Source organism: Podarcis gaigeae (assembly GCF_964106915.1).
Source record: "Podarcis gaigeae genome assembly, chromosome: 2".
Taxonomy (NCBI): Eukaryota; Metazoa; Chordata; class Lepidosauria; order Squamata; family Lacertidae; genus Podarcis; species Podarcis gaigeae.
This window is the reverse complement of record NC_139679.1, coordinates 33,865,874-33,882,645: the sequence shown is the minus strand read 5'-3', so window position 1 is coordinate 33,882,645 and position 16,772 is coordinate 33,865,874. Positions and strand designations below refer to the sequence as shown.

General features: G+C 41.3%; 1 protein-coding gene and 2 long non-coding RNA genes across 10 annotated transcripts in view; 2 read left to right on the top strand and 1 right to left on the bottom strand.

The window, feature by feature from the left end:
* LOC310839445 overlaps positions 1 to 9,569 on the bottom strand; it is a 43,290-nt gene extending 33,721 nt beyond the window's left edge. Inside the window, exons 1-2 of one of the 7 annotated variants that reach the window (XR_014561507.1) lie at positions 9,129 to 9,569; positions 8,916 to 8,958 (exon numbers count right to left, since the gene is read on the bottom strand). This is a non-coding gene — a long non-coding RNA (uncharacterized lncRNA). Of the gene's footprint in view, positions 1 to 5,336; positions 5,506 to 6,736; positions 7,057 to 8,915 lie in introns of those variants that run through there. The other 6 variants (XR_014561508.1, XR_014561509.1, XR_014561510.1 and 3 more) reach the window with 6 other exon arrangements.
* Positions 2,651 to 10,938, top strand: LOC310839453. The gene is made up of 3 exons (XR_014561528.1): positions 2,651 to 2,977; positions 6,032 to 6,305; positions 10,022 to 10,938. It is a non-coding gene; the product is annotated as an uncharacterized lncRNA (long non-coding RNA).
* Positions 10,939 to 12,561: 1,623 nt separating this feature from the next.
* ABCC3 (ATP binding cassette subfamily C member 3) overlaps positions 12,562 to 16,772 on the top strand; it is a 78,029-nt gene continuing 73,818 nt past the window's right edge. Inside the window, exons 1-3 of one of the 2 annotated variants that reach the window (XM_083727938.1) lie at positions 12,562 to 13,087; positions 13,750 to 13,915; positions 15,871 to 16,023. The gene's annotated coding sequence lies outside the window, so the exon portion shown is untranslated. Of the gene's footprint in view, positions 13,088 to 13,749; positions 13,916 to 15,864; positions 16,024 to 16,772 lie in introns of those variants that run through there. The other variant, XM_083727939.1, reaches the window with a different exon arrangement.

Here is a 16,772-nt window from a genome sequence, read left to right as displayed (position 1 = left end):
ACTTACTTCTGAAAAGCTTTATTTGCCTCTGGTCTCCCAGCTGTGATAGCAAGTATCCTTGGGAATGTAGCCTTGGTCTGCTACACTAGGGGAGGGTCTCCGTGTATATCTCTTTTCTACCCTAACGTTCCAGTTATATATTATTTTCTGAACTGACAAAAATGGCACCTCTTGCATCGAACTGCATATAGAGGTGATGAGGTAAACACAAAGCGGAGCAATCAACTGAAGAACATGCTGGTCACTAGAGGGCAACAATATTCAGCCTGTAACTAGCAACAAGGGATGGGTTGTGCTGTGGTTTTGATGGGCTCTTTGAAAATGCCAAACTTCCTATTTCCTAGATTTGCATGAATTTGTAGTGTGGCATAATGCTTCGCTTTGCTGTATTGACTCCTTTTATTTAAAGCCCCTGACCTTCTAGTGCTCTGACATTTGAGATTCATGGACATTTAAGTTACTTTAGAACTGGATAAAATGTTTTAAAATTCATTCCTTTTGGATGTGTTTAAAGTAAATTAAATATGTAATCCTGCAGCTCCTCTGCTCTTTTATTGTATTATTGCTGAAAGTCAATGTGTGCTATAATTGGCAAGCGTTCAAAGGGCCTGAATGGATTATCTTTTGCTAACTAACTTCGTACACTGCATAATATAACAAAAGTCCCCCTGGAGCTACAGCAGGGAGAATGAAAGAGGTTTTTTTTTAATTATTTTAAAAAAACTGTTTAATTACTTATTGTGTTTTCATTGCTTTGTACTGCCACAATGTAGATAAGATTATTCAAGCTCTTCTAAAAAGTAGTCTGAAAAGAGTTAACACCACATAAATTGGTTATCTGGAATATTGTTGGAGGGAGTATGAGAGGAAGATTAGAATAACGTACTTTGGGGCCTAACTCTTTAAACCTCATATTTCACATGATCCTATTTAGAAATAGATGCCCTAAGCAAAATGTGGGACTCCGAAGACCTGATCCCATGAATGTGTACTTCAAATTGAGTCCCACTATATAAGATACCTATTTATTATCTTATATAGTAGAGACATCACTTTGCCAACAAAGGTCCGTATAAAAGCTATGGTTTTCCCAATAGTGATGTATGGAAGTGAGAGCTGGACCATAAAGAAAGCTGATTGCCGAAGAATTGATGCTTTTGAATTATGGTGATGGAGAAGACTCTTGAGAGTCCCATGAACTGCAAGAAGATCAAACCTCTCCATTCTTAAGGAAATCAGCCCTGAGTGGTCACTCAGGACAGATCGTGAAGCTGAGGCTTCAATACTTTGGCCACCTCATGAGAAGACTCCCTGGAAAAGACCCTGATGTTGGGAAAGATGGAGGGCACAAGGAGAAGGGGACCACAGAGGACGAGATGGTTGGATAGTGTTCTCGAAGCTACCAGCATGAGTTTGACCAAACTGCAGGAGGCAGTGGAAGACAGAAGTGCCTGGCGTGCTCTGGTCCATGGGGCCACGAAGAGTTGGACACGACTAAACGACTAAACAACAACAAATATAAGATACCTAAAGCTCTTGTGTGTGTGCCACTGGGCCACCCAGTGGTTTTTTCATTAGCCTGCACATCCATGCAGGAAACCTCAGCACCAATTTTGACTACCCATGGCCTTCAAGAGAACTATATCTACCATTGGCCCTCAGTGTGCTTAGGGACAGCCCTACCATTATGTCCTCTGAAGGTTAACAGTGAGGATGCTAGCTGAATGTCTACTGAAAGAGAATTCACATAGGGTTTGAGTGTGCTCAAGTAAGTGTGTTAATTTTCCAATGTCTTCTATTTCTCTTCTTCCAATTTACAACTATGAAAGGGAAGTTGCCGTGTTTTGAAATAACTGCAAATGTTCCAGTAAAAAAATAATTTCCAAGTAAATATTTGTTTCAACATAAAGGTTAAACCACATTAACGAAGGCCGCATTTATAAACTAATGTGCATTAATGCACATTTGTTTATAAATGCATCCTTCATTAAGTATCACTGTGTTATAAATGCATTCTTCAAAAGTATAGCTGTATCATATGGAGGTAGGCAAGCCTGTATCAGTGTTGTCTTGCTGATATATATTTTATGCTGTAAATTAAGACCAGAAGACTAACCAGATGCCTGTGAGAAAAACCCACAAGCAGGATTCGAGCACAAGAGTACTTTCCCTTTATATGGCTTCCAGCAACTGGTATTCAGAACTATTGCTGCCTCCAACTGTGTAGGCAGAGCATTGCCATCACAGCTAGTAGCCATTAGTAGCCCTCTCCCTCCATGAATTGGTCCAAATCCTCTTTTAAAGCCATCTAAAGGTTGGTTGCCACCACTGCCTCCTGTAAGTGCAGAGTTAAACTATGGAATTTGCTCCGTGTGAAGAAGTACTTTCTTTTACCTGTCCTGAATCTTCCAACATTTAGCTTCATTGGATGTCCATGAGTTCTAGCAATGTATGAAATTGTAATGTTTGGTTAATGCTATTGATGAAGAACCTCCAGCGAGCTGTTTAAAATACTACCACTATCTTCACTCCAGCTGTTAGCAGACCTACAAGTTCCCCATTTTTCCAGGGGCATCCCTGATTTAGAGAAGCCATCCTGGCTTCTAATTTGATCCTGGAATGCCCCATTTTTCCTTAGGATGTCCCTATTTTCATCAGAGAATGGCTGGAGGGTATGTTTTAGTGATTGTGCCTTATGTTGCAGGGATACTGCATTCAGTGCAATACTCTTGCAGGTTGCCATTTTGCTATTAAGCGGGGGAAAGAATTAACATTGGCTGTCCCATTGGGGAAAGAAAAGTGATAAACCTATCCTGCTAGGCCTATGTGAGCTGAGGAAAGGCAGCTTGGATGACTTCCACAGCTGAAATGAAGGAAACCCCTCAAGTCAGCAGAAGGGATACGCTCCATTGACTTACAATTGTTCATTCATCCAATTAATCTCCCTTCACAGAAGCAAGACCTCCTATGGCCAGAGGTATGTTAACACCTGCTGTGAGTTTAATTAACCTCTTAAGACAGTTACAACAAGCAAGCAATTAATCCATCAAGTGACACTGAGACCTTACAAGTATTCAGAGATTTGTTCAGCCAGGCCCCTGCTTTCTCCTTGCTTGCAACTACTGCTAAAGCCAAAGAAAGGGGGCGGTGCAGAGGCAGTTTTAGGGAAGTGCAACTGGTTTGGCCACACTGGGCATCACAACCATACTATAGAATGAAGCGCAGGGGCGCATGTGCCAAAGTTTAGTGTAGCGCAGGGCGCCAATGAAATTTGAGAGCCCAAAGTCCACAACTAGGTGGTGGTTGATAGTTTACGGAACATTCATTTCATGCAATGGAAATACAGTGGTACCTTGGGTTAAGAACTTAATACGTTCTGGAGGTCCGTTCTTAACCTGAAACTGTTCTTAACCTGAAGACCACTTTAGGTGATGGGGCCTCCTGCTGCCGCCGCCGCACGATTTCTGTTCTCATCCTGAAGCAAAGTTCTTAACCCGAAGTACTATTTCTGGGTTAGCAGAAGCATCTGTAACCTGAAGCATCTGTAACCCAAGGTACCACTGTACAAAAGATGGCAAGCCCCATTGAACTCTATGAGTCTTTTGAGTCTGCATAGGATTGCACCGTGAATGTAGCAGTGGTGCTGGAAATACATACTATAGTCAAGTCCCCTTTTCATCAAATACCGTATTTTTCGCTCTATAAGATGCACTTTTGCCCTCCTAAAAAGTACAGGGAAATGTGTGTGTGTGTTATGGAGCGAATGCAGGCTGCGCAGCTATCGCTGAAGCCAGAAGAGCAAGAGGGATCGGTGCGCAGCAATCCCTCTTGCTCTTCTGACTTCAGCAATAGCCATGCAAAGCCTCTTGAGCGCAGCGGGAGCGCTCCTCCCTCTTTGCTCAAGAGGCTTTGCGTCGCTTTCTTGTTTCTTGTTTTCCTCCTCTAAAAACTAGGTGTGACTTATGGTCGGGTGCGTCTTATAGAGCGAAAAATACAGTAGTTTCTGGAATAGTCCAGGCCCAAACCCTAAATCCACTCTGCTCATTGTCCTAGAATTCTGGTTTCCAGTCTGAATTCCTGCTGGGGCAGAGCTCTCTGCCATCTCTATAGCCTTGGTTTAAGGCTGATTCAGTTCCCATGGGGTGCATAGTAGCTGCCAGGAGCCAGTTTGAAATTGTGGGGAGTCAGTTTAATGGGAGTGCCGCTACACACAGAACAGACTCTTTGTACCCTGAATGTAGATTAGCAGTGTCAAGTTAAAAGCACAACCACATGCAGAGGACACCTGCAATCAATTTGAGACAAATAAATTTGTTTTTATTAAGGAAAAGAGTATTATCTCTTGCCCTCACGGTTTTTCATGAAGAAGGTGTAGTGTAGGTGGTCACGAAAAACTCTGAGTGGTGTTTTCTCAGAGCAAAAAGCAAATAAGTCTCTTGCACTTTTTGCTTACTTCTTCTCCACTATGTGACGATGCACCCTTTAATATTGCCTCCCTCATAATATGTCCCATATTTTCATCCTTTCTGCACCTGCCTCCACTTTTTCAGGGCCTGCTGTGAGTCTCTACTAATTTCTCCAGTCCAAATATATGAAATAAATTTAAGGAGAGACAAATTACTGGAGAATTTGGACATTGAGAAGAATGTGTGCATTTTTAGTTCTGCACACACACCTGTGGAAGATTTTGCTCTGTATGTGCCGAGAATTCTAGACTTCTCAGATTTGATTTAACCTCAGATGACTTCCTGGAATCAAAACACATCCTAATCAATGATTTACACATTCTCTCAAAATGTAATAAGAAAGAAAGATCTTAACACTGCCATCCTAAATAGAAATAAGTCCCATTGAACACAATGGGACCTACTCCCAGGAAAGTATGTATAGGATTTCTGCTCTAAATAAAGAAGCCTTTTTTTCATGATCAAAGCTTTTTAGAAGTCCTGCTGCTTTGTGGAGTAGAGAAAAACCACAATTGGAGGGAGGGGAGAGCACCTAAGTTCCTCACAGCTAAATAATGCAGTATGATTAATAGCAGTCTGAGCGGCATCCCAGGGAAAGCAGAGAGAATGAATTATTCAGAAATATTCAAAACCTCCAAAGACAGAGTTACAATAATTCAAAATGACAGGCAGAAGAACAAATATATACAAGTGAATGAACACCAAGGAAAAATTGGAACACTGACATGGGCTCATCATGGTAGTCAGGAGAAAACTGGTAATCTGTGACTGTTTTTTATAAACCTACTGGGAACCCCAAACTGAATCCTGCTTGTGATCTTCATCCCTATCCATACTCCATCACTGCAGCTGAATTGCATGTGCTCTTACCTCCAGGCAGAAGTGAATAACAGTCAGGTGTTGTATTTGCAGAGAGAAGGGATTAGTCATTAAGTGGCTTTTCCCAGGAGGCCAGGGTACAACCTGACAGCTGTAAAGCACCTGAAACAACCTCATTTTGATGTCTGCTACTTCCTCACGAACTTCATCCTAAGGCTCTTGCTAGATACAAACACAGATGACTTGAATCAGTTGCGGCTGGTGCCCATTAGACCTGGTGAGGTTGCTAGGTCATAGGAGATGACAATGACACCATATACGGTAGGTGTAGCCAGTTTGTTCTGGAGAGCCAGTGTGGCATGGTGGACTAGTAACTGGGAGATAAGGGTTCAAATCTTTGCTCTGGGATAAGATTTCTCGGGCTACAGTCCACTTCATTAGATGCATCATTCTTGGTTTTTAAAATTTAGATACTCTGCAAAACAGTCAACAAAATGCCTGGCTGCCTAAAGTGGGTTAGAGTTTACTGTATTAATCACATGATGAAATCTATCAGTCTAGACGTGGGTCAAAATAGCTACTGAGGCCATTGTTTAATAATGTGAACTGTATCCTGTCTTGCACCATGAGACAGCTGGGGAATTTTGGAACATTTGAAGTTGGGGAGTTTAATTATGGTCCTATTGTAGCCAAACTTTTAAGTGGAAACCTGACATGACAACTTACCATTTTCATTCGTCCTCTAGCTATGATCATCAGCACAGAAGATAAAATGGAATAACATCAAGCAAGGGCAAAGAGCGCAATTAGGAAAACAATGAGCATTAAGCTTTGATATAAATTGGAACAGTGAGACAACACCATGCATCTTATGAGAGCCTGAATTCCATCGAGGGGAACAAGTTCAATATCCTGCTACTAATTGACTATTAGGAATTAGCAGAACTGTTGATAAATGCCACATTCTGCAAAAGTCATAAATGAGAACATGCACAGAATATGCAACATTCAGATGAAGCTGTAAGTGATCAAGTGAAGCAAAAAAAAAAAGTCTACTGATTTGCAGTTGTGGGGACATTAGTACAAGGCCTTAGAATTGGAATTGATGTGATTTACACACCACCAGTGGGGCCCCACTATTGGGAATCACAGACAGAGGACCACACCCCTCACCGGTTCTGCACTGCACCCTCCTCAAATGCTCTAGCTAGTCTGTAATTTGCCCTTGCCCTTAGCCCTGGAAGCCAAGGCCCAAGTTTGGGGTATATTCACTTTGGTGAAAGAACCCCAGCAGAGATTTAACATTGCAAAACATGCAACAAAGAAGAGCATGGAGATTTCGGTTGCAAAACCTTTAAAATTTCCCCTTTAAAAGTTATTTCCAAACTTTTACATTTCCCTAGCACAGAGATAGACCACATGTTTGGGAGGTTATAAAATGGATTACTTACAAACCCTTCAAAGGCCAGATTCTTGTTCTGTTCCATATAGCAGTCAGAAAAAATGGGCAGGCAGTTGATGAGTTACAAAAGATAAAAATTTATAAACTACTGGTAGAGAAAAATCCTAATTTCAGACTCCATTCTGGTCACAAACAAAAGAGGCTGGTTAAAGCCATGTGGATAGAATAATTAGTTCAGAACTCCTTACATAATGAAGTCCACATGTAGGGTGAGAAAAACAAAATGCTTGGCTACCCATTTCCTCCCAAGGTGAGGGGAAGTGACAAAGGTGAAGCCTGGCAGTACAGCTGACTCTATGGTTTTAACCCTTTAGGCCAGGGGTCAGCAAACTTTTTAAGCAGGGGGCTGGTCCACTGTCCCTCAAACCTTGTGGGGGGCCGGACTATATTTTTTTTGGGAGGGGGTGAACAAATTCCTATGCCCCACAAATAACCCAGAGATGCATTTTAAATAAAAGCACACATTCTGCTCATGTAAAAACACCAGGCAAGTCCCACAAATAACCCAGAGGTGCATTTTCAATAAAAGGACACATTCTACTCATTCTACACACTCCCGGATGGTCTGTGGGCCGGATTTAGAAGGCGATTGGGCCAAATCCGGCCCCCGGGCCTTAGTTTGCCTATCCATACTTTAGGCACTAATTAGACACAACCATGCTGGCTATATGGGGCTGGTTGCCCTACAGATAATCCCTCTTATCTGCAAGGATGGAGATGTGGGGTGTACAAATCTCTGACTTTTCTATTCCTAGAAAGCATACTAACATACAAAGGTAAGAGTCAGTCTAATTCTCCACCCATTTTTGTCTCTGTTGCCATCCAGCGCTTGTAGGTGGCCCCTGGAAGATTACAGTGGTACCTCGGGTTACATACGCTTCAGGTTACAGACTCCGCTAAACCAGAAATATTACCTCGGGTTAAGAACTTTGCTTCAGGATGAGAACAGAAATCGTGGCGGCAGCAAAAGGCCCCATTAGCTAAAGTGGTCTTCAGGTTAAGAACAGTTTCAGGTTAAGAACGGACCTCCGGAACGAATTAAGTACTTAACCTGAGGTACCACTGTATTAACAAATGATTGCAGGCTTGTCCAGTCCACTCCATTGCCTGTGGGGAAGGGAACAAGCAAGTTCACACTGAAATGTCCTGTTCTTTTTCCTTCCTGCTTGCCGCCATTGACACATTTGGGTTATTATGATCATTCTATTTGAGGGAGATTGTTTGTTTGTTGCAGTCGTATATACTATCTTTCAGCAAAGGCACACAAGGCAGCTAACCATTTTAGAATAGTACGACAAACAAATAGTCCAAAATATAGAATAACAAGGGTTCTCTCAGGCTTACTGATGTGCTTGCTCTTCAGGAGCTGATAGGTATATGACCCTAACCATATATATATATATATATATATATGCTTTCGTAGATTTTCACGGGTACAGGAATGCAGGTTTTGGTGTCCTCGGGTGTCTTCCCGTGTAAAAGTTGGGGTGTCTAGGCGACGTTTCGACGAGGTCTCACTCGTCATCTTCAGGCTGGTGCTTTCGGCTTCTTGTTACTGGAACAGAGCCTACTCTGTTCCAGTAACAAGAAGCCGAAAGCACCAGCCTGAAGATGACGAGTGAGACCTCGTCGAAACGTCGCCTAGACACCCCAACTTTTACACGGGAAGACACCCGAGGACACCAAAACCTGCATATATATATATATATATATATATATATATATAAAAAACAAACACACATGCACACACATTCATAAGAACTGAAAACATAAAGGTTAAGGTAAAGGTACCCCTGCCCGTACGGGCCAGTCTTGACAGACTCTGGGGTTGTGCGCCCATCTCACTCAAGAGGCCAGGGGCCAGCGCTGTCTGGAGACACTTCCGGGTCACGTGGCCAGCGTGACAAACTGCATCTGGCGAGCCAGAGCCGCACACGGAAACGCCGTTTACCTTCCCGCCAGTAAGCGGTCCCTATTTATCTACTTGCACCCGGAGGTGCTTTCGAACTGCTAGGTTGGCAGGCGCTGGGACCGAGCAGCGGGAGCGCACCCCGCCGCAGGGATTCGAACCGCCGACCTTTCGATCGGCAAGTCCTAGGCGCTGAGGCTTTAACCCACAGCGCCACCTGCGTCCCCCAACATAGCTCCTCCCTGAAAACATAGCTCACCATCTATCCCAGGAATAAATTTCTCTTCACCATCTGCATACTCCTTGTAGCATTAAAAAAAAGGTTTTCAGGGAGACAACCAGAGATTTTTCCTCAGAGGCTCGGTTAATTTCATTGTACACAGGTTGTACATTGACAATAAAGGTATTATTATTATTATTAATTAAAAGATTATCCCAGTTATTGAACTGGGACATATGAGTTCAAAGGTACCCTGGGCCTAAGTCGTTCTTTGTCCTGGGCTTCCTGGCTTCTACTTTCCCTCAGGTCACACAGCTGTTGTTGTTTTTTTAAATCAGCCCCAATAAAAGCAGGGCTGAGTCTGCTCCAACTGTTCTCTCAGGCCATTGATGGTTTTGCCGGAAGCTGGCAGTTATGTGCTCCCTGCCCTGGCCTTATCCTTCTCTCAGGGCACACAGGTTTTATACAAAACAAACACACCTCAGTTTCAATCAATATTGTTTAGAAGATGTCCTCTGAGGAAGACAGGAACAGCAAGAGACGGATTCTTCCCATAATATCTCCTGCTGAAATCATTCTTGTTTAGAGAAGCCTACCCAGTTGTTTAGAAAGCTGAAGTAAATTTAATCTGGTTTAGTATTTTAACTTCTTTTTATGTTTTAAAGTAGGGCCGTAAATTTTTCTTGATTTTCCTGTCCTATCTGATACACACACACACCCCCAACAGTAAGGATTTTTTTTTTTAAGCAAACAAGCTGTGTATAAGTTTCATGAAATTAAATAATTAAATAGCATTTCCCCAACAAGCCAAGGTAGTAAAGGAGATATGACAGATTAGTTATAGTAGCTCTGGCTTCATTGCCTGAATCCTCCATTCTTCTGGTGAATAAAAATAATAAAACAGCTTTATGGAGCTGTCCAACCAGTATATTTCCGCCCCCCCCCCCCTTTGTTAGTTACATCAATCCAACTTTGCTTCACCTTTGCCTCACAAGACTTAAATATGCTGCTAGGTGTATCACCAGGTGTATTTCTGGGTGTGGAAGTGGGAACACCCGCCAGCAGTTGAAACAGCTTTTGACCTAGAGTACTTAGCAGGGAGCTCCCTGATATATTTTTTTTTTCATTTTCTTTTTGCTCTCCAGGAGGCAAATGCAGGGCGGGGTAGATTTACCCTAAGCTTGTTTGTCTTTACCTAATGAGCCACCAACATTTGAAGACCCCTGTCCACAGCTGATCCATTGGCCTGGGAGTAGATGGAAGAATGGCCAGCGTATTCTAAAAGTAGCAGACGGAACTAGGATGGGTGAGGGGTTGTTTATGATATGCAATGGTGACTCAGCTAATGCTGCACCACAAAAGGGAAATGGATGCCAACAAAAAATTAGGAATCTCATCTCCAACAAAAAAAAATATGTAGCCACAAGTATATCTTTGTGCACTCGGGATTTAGATAAGTTTAGATAGTATAAACATTCAGCAGATGTTTGATTACGAAAGAGGGCCACAGTTACTAACAACATGCTACTATAGCATAGTGAATTAAGATTACCAATGCTATACATACTTATCTGGGAATATGCCCCATTGAGTGTAATAATATTTACTTCTGAGTATAATAATCATAATTTATTACTTATACCCTGCCCACCTCGCCGGGCCTCCCCGGCCACTCTGGGCAGCTCCCAACAGAATATTTAAAGCATGATAAAACATCAAACATTAAAAACTTCCATTATTATTATTATTATTATTATGAGTAGGTATGCACAGGAAAACACTAAATTGTGAACCAGGAAGCCCCAAGTTCAAATGCTTAGCTCTGGCATGGAAAGTGAGCTAGGCAAATCTTGGCATGCTGACATAATCATAACATGGCCTGATAAAACTGGTCTACCTTACAACATTGATGTAAATGTGTGTGTTTTTAATGTTTATATGCCCTTTAAACACTCTTAATCCTGAAATAGTGCACACCTTCATTTGGGGGAAAGCCATATTGAATCCAGTGGGATTTACTTCTGAGGAAACATGTAGAGAATCGGTACAATCTAAATGAAAATAAAAACCATGATTTCACATCCAGACCCGCCGCACATCCATGAGCTGCAATCCAGTTCTGTACCTACAGAGTCATTCTGCACTGACACACAACAACATGCAACTTGTGCCCAACCAGGGACTGAAGGGATAAGTACACACACACCCCAATTGGTAAATATATTATCAAGAATGTAATGCAGACACAGCTAACAGGCAATGTCTGTATCATGTGACAGCTACTCGGTGCCTGCTAATATTAACATTTTATTGAGTTGTGCTATAAAAGCTAGGAAGTTATTGATAAGCACTGATAAGACATTACCTGTGTATAGTTTGTTTATTTGTTTCATAAAAATTTTATACCTCTTGATTGTAAAAAAAATAAAAATGAAACAGGTTATAGTTGATGGGATAGTTTGCAATTACTTTATACTGATGGCATAAAAAAAGAAACTTTTTTTAAAAAAAATATTAATGAATGCACTAGTTTACCACTAGGTGCGTGACACTCTGATGATGACTGCAATGTGAGAAAGAGATGAGGCTGTAAGGGATGAGGGGAATGTGAACAAAGAGGCAAGAGTAGGCAGCATCATTGGGTAGCAGAAACTCCCCTCTTCTTTCATGCTTGTGTTCCATGCTTTTTGTGTAATGAGCCTTTGTGAGGGGTCTCTGTGTTGGCTATGAATTCTATACAGCACCTAGTGCCTATTAGACACTTTATAAACACAGTGGTACCTCGGGTTACATACGCTTCAGGTTACAGACTCTGCTAACCCAGAAATATTACCTCGGGTTAAGAACTTTGCTTCAGGATGAGAACAGAAATTGTGCAGCAGCGGCAGCAGCAGGCCCCATTAGCTAAAGTGGTGCTTCAGGTTAAGAACATACCTCCAGAACGAATTAAGTTCTTAACCTGAGGTACCACTGTAATAAGTGGTGATGATGATACTTCCAGGAAAATGTTCCACATTCTTAACCACTCTTTTGAAGGTCTTTCTTGCTATATACAGTGCCTTTGATTGTTCCTAGAAGGTGCTCCAGTCATTCATACTTAAGCATAGCTTATACAGTATTTCCATTTCTATAATACAACATTCTGGCTTTCATAATGAGTGATCTTGTGGCCCAGGGTTGTTACTGTATTATTATTATTATTATTATTATTATTATTATTATTATTATTTAGTCTTCAGCAAATATCCATTAGGTTAAGAAGTGAGTGCTTAGCTTGGAAAAGTTTTCCCTTCCACTTCATGCACAAATTCTAAAATTAAGATCAAACAAGGAGCTGGAGGTGTCAGCCAATATGTGTGTCAAGTGAATTAGATTGACGCTGTCTGTTAACACCCACATGTGCACAATTGATGATATGTCTAATTAACAATATATTTAATAGTCTGTTTCACTGAATGTTTATGCTGTAAGTATATATTTAAAGAAATATATCACAAGATGTCAGAGCAGTCTTCAAAGCAGCTTTTCAATAATGAAAATGGAAGGCATGCTTTTAATAAAAGGAAACATTAAGTCCTAGTGCTAATAAGCAAAGGCCCTAATATCTTAGAATTAGAGTTATGCAAATTTTAGCTTAGAAAAGCAATGCCTGACTAGATGGATGTATAATAGAATCATTTGAATGTGATGACAGGCAGGAAGAAAATGAACTTGGTCATTCTCCAAACTTGGGAGTCAATGAGCCGATTTAACAAAAGTACTTTTTAAAAATGGACGGAAATATGCTTCCATCCAATGTGAATTAACTATTGGTCTTTGAGGGTGGGAAATAGACCAAACATACTGAAAATTGCCCACTGATTGAACAAGATGGTTGGTAGAAGGGAGATAAGATTTCTCAATCTCAGATTGTCACTGAAGAACATCTAACTTATTTTATGTTTCCTTTGAAGTGATTACTCTTTAGATTAATGGCAAAAGCAGAATGAAGAGCTAGACAGAACATTGGCCAGTCTATTATAGCAGTGATCCAACTAGATTGGCATGCCTCTGTCATACATTGGGGTCAAAGTGAACTATATTGTAACCTGAGAGATTGCTCACTTATGGACCTCCAATGTATCCAATTCAGTTATCATGTTGGAGTTTCTTCTGATTTTCTGTGCACATCAGGAGCATGAACTGAATGCAGCCGTGCACCCAAGAGAACAGTATGTACCCAGCTACTTTTGTGCATTTGTGTTAGGCTATGTTGGTTAGCACTGTTTTCTATTAAATGCACCTAAAACAGGTGAATGTGGGCCATTATTATTAAAGCAGTGTACAATTACATTGAATATGAATAAGGAAAGCATTCCAATGCGACATTTGAAAGCTGGATACCTCTATATGGCATAGCCAGTCTAAATTAATTTAGATTTTTAAAAAATACTACAGGAAGCAGTGTTATAACTCAGGAAACAAAAAACAAAACAAAAACAGAGATAAACGGCTGTGTGTCTTTTGGAGATGTTCTGCCTTTATAAGCAGCTTCTTTTAAATGGCCTCTTCTGGATCAAACATCTTTAAGAGGTTTCATAACAGCCAAATTTATTTTTGTCAATGCTGTGGCAACTAATGGCCTGTTAGATGCAGTCCTAAGAAAGTATTTAGAATTCATCTTGCTCCTTTACGGTGTCTGTTGTTCTTCAGTCCAGTTTTGAAAACTAGGGGCAGGGCAGAAGGAAGGGGAAGCATTTTGTAAGAATAATGGCATCGTAGGACGTTTCTGCGCTAATGACATTTAATGTAAATGTAAATTTTGAGTTTTACCTAGCAGGAAGCATGCACATGACTGACAGATGTTTTGTTTGTTGATGTCCTTTTGCAACAGATGTTCCTTTGAGTGGTGGAGCCCAATGGTGCACTGTTCCCTGCAGTCTGCAGTGTTTTATGGGCAAAATTGGATGTAACAATATATTCAGTGCCTGTAGGCCCAGTGCTGTGTCCACAACATAGTCATCAAAATAATGCACCATTTTTAATGGACACACCTAAAGGTCTGTATGAAATGAAATTAGAGGGGGACAAGTAACTGAGATGACTACTGCGATTGCCTTAAGACAGCCTTCCGCAACTTGGTGCCCTCCAAGTGCTTTGGACTAAAACATCTGAAGAGTGTCAGGTTGGCAAGTGCTGTCTTAGTTTGTTCTAGATTAAAACCATGGGTGTTGACTTTGTGGGGAATTTTACCCTCTGGTTTCTGCAAAGACAATAATTCACTGAAGAGTCCATGGTTAAAAGCTATTCCAAAATCTTCCTTTAGAAACTTATTAGCTGTGTATACATTGTTATGCCAGTGAAGTGGAAGTCCAAACCTGTTTTCAGGATAGCTTTAAGTGCTAATTCATTGTTGTTTTCTCATTCTCTCCTCCCATCCTCCCAAAACTGTAAGTAGAAAAATAAGTAAGAGATAATGGCTCCGAAATTAATGTACAATAAATTGGAAGTCCATGTTAAACAATAACAAATCAATTTATTTGTCATTGTTTAACATGGACTTCCAATTTTGCTAGCTAGGAGGTACAACTGAATTTACCTTGGGTAGGGGTTAGATCCCATATTCCCTTCCATGAACAGATGGGTTTGTTGTGTTTGGGATCTAACAGAAGAAGAAAGGAGGAAGCTGGCTATTCTGCCACCCAAAGTACAGTGGGAAGATGGGATAGACTTTTCAGCTGCAGCGCTGTAAGCTGCATCTAACCAAGTCATACTGTTAGTTCAAGGACTTCCACCTGTGCAACAACACTGCCCCCCTCCACTCACAGTGTGCCCCCCAAATCTGCTCCAGAGGGTTGGGGAAGCCCCCAAAACTGATTTGGAAGGAGCAAGGAGAATGTTTGTTGAGGTGAGCTAGAGAAAACCCCACTGTGGAAGCAGAAGACCTTGTGGTGATGGGACTTTATTGGATACAATCCCTAGTTGTGGAGCACTTTCTAGGAATAGTTCCCAATATCCATCACATGGATGACCTTTCAGTGTCTAGCCCAAGCCTGACTTTCCAGGAAAGCCTTTGGGCTATGATTCCGCCCCCCACTCCAGTTTGTTGTGGCTTTTTTCTCCAAATACACATGATGTTTCTTTGATTTTTATTGTTTTGAATACATGGTTTTCTATTATGTTACCACAGGCTGCCTTTAGTGTTTTTAAAGAAAGGTAGAATCTAAATATTGTACCAGATAAATGCCTGTTCTCATTTGCTTTCAGTTCTGTCACCTAGCAACCAGCAAAAATACACCTACTTGTCGCAATGTAGAAATCTAATTAAGCATACCTGGCTTCCACCTAAACAGAAACTTAGTTGTGGAGGAGCTCACTGCCAAGGCACTTTGGATATAGCCCATTTACTTTATGTGGCTTGATTGCCTTGGATTTTTTTTTCAGGTAATCATTTGCTACCTTGGAGGTCCCATTAAGGGTTGTGGCCTGAGCAGAGTTCTGACGGCTGAAGAGAGAGGCTTCATTCAGTCCACAGGCTTGAAGTCTCCCTACCCCTGCCATAGCAGTTACTGTATAACAAAACACTCTGTTCGGTTCTCCAATCAAAGTCTGTTTCAGAATTGTGTGTCAGTTGAGTGGTTAATTTAGCACTCAGCATGGATATTTGACTGAACATTGGTATATACCAAAATACTAATGTGAGCATATGGAACAGTAATGCAGCCTATTTTTTTAAAAAAGAAAGTACGTGATCTTCTGAGCAAACATGAGATTGTCTTGTTTGTAGACCATATTGGATTTTATGTCCAAAAATCTCCAATTCTGTGTCCTACTTTCTGTGCCTACAGCCACTGGCCTACAGCCTCAAGTTCATTTGGAACTTGTGTCAGCTCTGTCCTCCTATCCCATGAAGTTCAGCGATGTAATTCAGCTGTCAAGACATTGTTTTGAACTCTTGTTTAACAGGTTATGACTAACCAGGGTCTATTTTTGTCCATACCATGTGGTATTTCAGAATTTCTCCAGAATTTAAGAGACAACAAAATCAACAGCAAGAGGAAACATGTTTGCAGATTTGTGTGCTTCTCTGTGACTGCTTGGCAGACTTGACACTGGAAACAGTCAGCAGGACTGAAGAGCACGTCAGGACCAAAGCACAAACCAGAAGGTAGGATCAGAGAATAACCAAAGAAAAGAGGATCATACGTGAGCACAGAAATACCTTGATGCTCTCTAACAAAGCTCAGCTGGAGCAGGAATCCCCCTTTATATTTTCTCATGCCTGGAAGGATCCAAAGATCATCTAAGATGGGCAAAGTTAGGCCAGATCAAGTTCAGTAGTTCGGTAGTTTACCTTACAGGGCAGTAAAAGAGATTCAGTGTGGTGTAGTGGTTAAGAGCAATAGACTCGTAATCTGGGGAACTGGGTTCGCGTCTCTGCTCCTCCACATGCATCTGCTGGGTGACCTTGGGCCAGTGACACTTCTTTGAAGTCTCTCAGCCCCACTCACCTCACAGAGTGTTTGTTGTGGGGGAGGAAGGGAAAGGAGAATGTTAGCTGCTTTGAGACTCCTTCGGGTAGTGATAAAGCGGGATATCAAATCCAAACTCTTCTTCCTCTTCTTCATCCAGAAGCTCTTGGCACAGTGTGACAAAATTCCATGGATTTCTTCAGAGGTTACGTAATGTGATCATCCTGTATAGTTGGATTGCTATCAACTTAAAGGCAAAAATTAGAGGGTTACTAATGACTAGTTTGGTTTATGCAACATGCTGAGCCACACTATGACTCATCATGACTGTTTAAACATACAGCTAGGTGGGGGAGAAATTTGATTCAGTTAACATTTAAAGGCTAAGCTGCCAGATTTGTACTTTCCAGAACAATATGGGAACCAAAACAGAACTTTGAAATTC